Source organism: Girardinichthys multiradiatus, chromosome 5, assembly GCF_021462225.1.
Source record: "Girardinichthys multiradiatus isolate DD_20200921_A chromosome 5, DD_fGirMul_XY1, whole genome shotgun sequence".
NCBI lineage: Eukaryota > Metazoa > Chordata > Actinopteri > Cyprinodontiformes > Goodeidae > Girardinichthys > Girardinichthys multiradiatus.
Window position 1 is genome coordinate 16156810 of NC_061798.1, and position 5463 is coordinate 16162272.

A 5463-nucleotide genomic window follows, 5' to 3' on the forward strand; every position below is an offset into this window, starting at 1 on the left:
GAAAGACCGAAGCTTTACATCCAACTCTTGGGCCAATGTTTCATGTTGTTTCATTTGCTCTACTGTGCCATCAAGTGGACAATAAATGCAAAGCAAGCTGAGGAAATATGATGGCAAGACAGCTCTGGAGTTTGAGACTTTTATTTTAATTCTACCTCTGGTCTAACTCTCAGGGCCAATGGTTCCTGGTAAAGAATAAACTCAGGAAAGGAAAGCTAAACATTTATGAAGAGTACAAAAAAAAAAAAAAAATAAACAAAGCCAAAGATGGTTTCAACTTAAGAGGCTGAGAGTCCTGCTGTTTTCAGTTCAAGTATTTGGGTTTATGATCCGTGGCATCATTCTGTAAACCTTTTGTTTCTGCACTTGTCCAAGATGCTGGGAATGTGGCTTTTGGAGTAGGACCCAAGTGCAGACAGGCAGGAGAAGATGATGTGGAGAATCAAAAGATTTAATAAGTGAAAAGAAAAAAAACTTACAGGCATGGAGTTGGGTAGATGTGACAGGAACAAAGCAGACATGGCATGAAACAAGTCATCGACAGGCTTGTCCAGAACAGAGCAGGCATTGTCTGACTGAGCAAGGCATGAACAAATGTATAAAGCAACAAGTAACAAACAGAACTGAAGAGTATATATAGACCATAGCAAAGGTGAAAGCAGAGAGTCCACCTGCTCCTTATATGTAAAGACAGGTGGACTGAATGCAGCAGATTACAAGCTGGCTATGGCACGGAGTGGTAACAAGAACATGAACAGAGAAACAAGAAAACAATCTAACCCAAGGGAACTCTTGCAGGACACAAACTAAAATGCAATATTAACAAGAATCATAAGAAACAAAACCTAAAGAAAGAATTTAGGCACCACCTGGAAAACAGTGATCAGAAGCAAAATCCAAAACAAAAACACAACTTGAAGAACATAATCAGAAGCATAGAAAAAAACATGCTGCCTCTGGGGTCCTACAGGCTAAGATCTCTGGTATTTTTTCTACAGCCTTTTCTCTGCCCCCAGGTTGGAGTATTCCTGTCATGATCATCACTAACCACAACATCTCCTTGACTCTGGACAGATCTATCTTTATCTGATTGTTCTGGATGTATAATCTCAGATTTGATCACACTCGTTCTTTATTTAACCTTTTCTTCAACCAGAATCTCACAAGGACGCTTTCCTGACTCAACCTATAGAGCTTATCATCTAGGCTGTTTTTAATCACTCTTCAGCACAGAATGCTCACTAAAACAGGGACAAACATTTTGATGAAAAAAAATGCAGAGTAAATGTCAAATTACCATATTAATCACTTTTCTGCAAACATATTACAGAATTAGAACCTGTACACATGAATGTCAATCGGTGACTTTAGTGATGATTACTAAAATCTCAGACAAACATACATTTAAATGTATTTATTTCCCAGTAAGAAAAGGTTTTTACATTCTGGCAATCTCTAAAATTTGTCTAGAAAATAAATGTTTCTTCAGGTTGTCTGTGGGTCTTTTAAAGGTCTTATTTGTCTGTTAGGTTTAGATATCTTTCAAAGCCTGGGCCTTCTTTTGTTATCCTCTTGTCCACTACACGTTTTTAAGGACTCCGTGTAGAATATTTTGCCTTCATCAATTAAAAGCCCTGAAGAGAAAATGGGAAAATGTGCTAAAGGCATAGCAAATAGCCAAGCAATAGTCTAAACAAATGGTTTGACCTAAATGAACTGTTGGTAATGGTTGATCAATGCTTCTTATGCAAGACATCCTTTAAAGTGTTGCAAGATTTGAAAAATAATATTTAGGAAAGTTTTGAACAGTACTTCAACTGTACAAATCTTACTACTTCCAAATTATCGACAGTTAAAAAGTGATTAAAAAAAAAGAAAAACGACAAAACCTTAGGGCTTTTTAAGAGAAACTTTGAAACCTTTTTTTATGGGTATTAAATTCATATTTTGGCTAATTCTGGTATATTTAAATTGATCAATATAATGTATACAATATTGAGGAATTAAAAAAATAAAATTCTGTAAAACATCATCCTCAAAAACAATAACTGTTATTATGTATTCCCAGTATTTCCAAAGAAGAAACTCCACTCCTTTAGAGCAAGGAAAATCCTTGGCAAAGCATTTTTTATGAAACTTCTGCTTGTAAAGCTCTAGGAGGCCCCATACTGACCAGGTAAGCTTATCTCATTTTCTTCTATGGTGCTGTGGGAAAGTATTAACTTTCTTACACAGCTTTTCCTTTACTGACAGATCTGTAGAATTAAGAAATTACATACAATAGAACCTGTCTGACAACATGAAACAGGCTAAATTATCCCAAATTGCAACATAGGTATGCTCTACAGGTCCTTCTCAAAATATTAGCATATTGTGATAAAGTTCATTATTTTCCATAATGTCATGATGAAAATTTAACATTCATATATTTTAGATTCATTGCACACTAACTGAAATATTTCAGGTCTTTTATTGTCTTAATACGGATGATTTTGGCATACAGCTCATGAAAACCCAAAATTCCTATCTCACAAAATTAGCATATTTCATCCGACCAATAAAAGAAAAGTGTTTTTAATACAAAAAACGTCAACCTTCAAATAATCATGTACAGTTATGCACTCAATACTCGGAAATCCTTTTGCAGAAATGACTGCTTCAATGCGGCGTGGCATGGAGGCAATCAGCCTGTGGCACTGCTGAGGTCTTATGGAGGCCCAGGATGCTTCGATAGCGGCCTTTAGCTCATCCAGAGTGTTGGGTCTTGAGTCTCTCAACGTTCTCTTCACAATATCCCACAGATTCTCTATGGGGTTCAGGTCAGGAGAGTTGGCAGGCCAATTGAGCACAGTGATACCATGGTCAGTAAACCATTTACCAGTGGTTTTGGCACTGTGAGCAGGTGCCAGGTCGTGCTGAAAAATGAAATCTTCATCTCCATAAAGCTTTTCAGCAGATGGAAGCATGAAGTGCTCCAAAATCTCCTGATAGCTAGCTGCATTGACCCTGCCCTTGATAAAACACAGTGGACCAACACCAGCAGCTGACACGGCACCCCAGACCATCACTGACTGTGGGTACTTGACACTGGACTTCTGGCATTTTGGCATTTCCTTCTCCCCAGTCTTCCTCCAGACTCTGGCACCTTGATTTCCGAATGACATGCAGAATTTGCTTTCATCCGAAAAAAGTACTTTGGACCACTGAGCAACAGTCCAGTGCTGCTTCTCTGTAGCCCAGGTCAGGCGCTTCTGCCGCTGTTTCTGGTTCAAAAGTGGCTTGACCTGGGGAATGCGGCACCTGTAGCCCATTTCCTGCACACGCCTGTGCACGGTGGCTCTAGATGTTTCTACTCCAGACTCAGTCCACTGCTTCCGCAGGTCCCCCAAGGTCTGGAATCGGCCCTTCTCCACAATCTTCCGCAGGGTCCGGTCACCTCTTCTCATTGTGCAGCGTTTTCTGCCACACTTTTTCCTTCCCACAGACTTCCCACTGAGGTGCCTTGATACAGCACTCTGGGAACAGCCTATTCGTTCAGAAATGTCTTTCTGTGTCTTACCCTCTTGCTTGAGGGTGTCAATAGTGGCCTTCTGGACAGCAGTCAGGTCGGCAGTCTTACCCATGATTGGGGTTTTGAGTGATGAACCAGGCTGGGAGTTTTAAAGGCCTCAGGAATCTTTTGCAGGTGTTTAGAGTTAACTCGTTGATTCAGATGATTAGGTTCATAGCTCGTTTAGAGACCCTTTTAATGATATGCTAATTTTGTGAGATAGGAATTTTGGGTTTTCATGAACTGTATGCCAAAATCATCCGTATTAAGACAATAAAAGACCTGAAATATTTCAGTTAGTGTGCAATGAATCTAAAATATATGAATGTTAAATTTTCATCATGACATTATGGAAAATAATGAACTTTATCACAATATGCTAATATTTTGAGAAGGACCTGTAATATAAAGAATTTTAACAACAGATTAAAAACAGACTCATTAATATCTATCTGTCTGCAAATGGCTACAAAGCCACTTGAAAGGCATCCTTGTACCATTAATATCTACATACTGCATCAAATACATAGAAAACTTGCAAAAATTTGCCTTTTATTACTTTTATATTTGAAAAAATTCTTCTCAGTTCTATATCAGTTTTGGACAAAGTTATTGGACAAGCCACCTTGGATTGCCTAAAGAGCCATATGTGGTGCCGCAGGCTGCAGGCCTCTGGCTTTGGGACTCCAGCGTACCACATATGCAGCAAACATGGGGTGGCTGGCCTTCCAAAATCATGGGAAGAGCTCATCAACTCATTCAGGATGTGACAATAGAACACAGAACATCTAAATCGCTGTAATTGAGGTTGGTGTTCATGATTCAACAATAGGAAACTGCCAGGGTAAAAATGTCATTGACAGAAGAGTTTCAAGGCCAAGAAAACGAAACAAAGAGGCCTGTTTCAGATTTGTCAAAAAAACAACAAAAAAACAGAACATTAAAATGATCCCCATGGCTTCTGGGAAAACAATTTGTGGACTGATGAGACAAGAGTTGAAATTTTTTGGAAAGTGTGCATCTCATTACACTTGACACAAAAGTGACAAAAAGAATTTCAAAAGAGAACATTATAGCCACAGTGAAACATGGTGGAGATAGTGTGGTGGTCTGGGGCTTCTTTACTGCTTCAGGAATTGACATAATTGAAGGAATGATTAATTGTCCTTCTTACCAGAAAGCCCTAAAAGAGAATGTCCAACTCTTTGTGTATGATGAGTTTTTCTCTTTTATATTGTTTTGCGACACTAGAAGCCTTTATTTTTCGATAGTAGGCAGACAGGAAAGAGGGGCAAAGAGAGGGGGAAACATTTGGCAAAGGTCGCTGAGTATTATTATTATTATTATTATTATTATTATGAGCCCTTGCCAGCCATTAGAAATGCCTGATGTGGCACAACCAATTATTAGGGTTTTGGAAAGTATGAATAGCCCCATTCCCTCAAACATTTTATCTGCTTTTGTATTTACTCAGGATATTCTTGTCTAACATTAAAGTTTGATCTGACAAAATATCAAAAACAGAAATCTGCAAAGAAGGGAAATGCTTCTCCTACAGCATTGTATAAAAAAGGAAGGACATAATTCATGCAAGAACTGCCACTAGGTAAAGCCTGCAGTAAAATGTTCTTGGTTTACATAAGATAACTGAGTCAGCAATATGTCTCAATTCTCTTTACGCGCAAGTGAAAGCAAAACAAAAATAACAACAGAGGGCAGTGAGGGGAAAACACCAGAGTTTCATCTTCATGCATTCAACAGTTTTATTTATTTATTCAACGGATTTAGATTCAATGGGCCTGGAAAGTCTCCGGGGATATTCAGCAGCGTTTGACTTTCAAAACAGCCATCTCTGCAGACGAACCTTTTTCCAAGTGCAAATCGATATGAGCAGAAAGCAAAAGCCCTTTCCC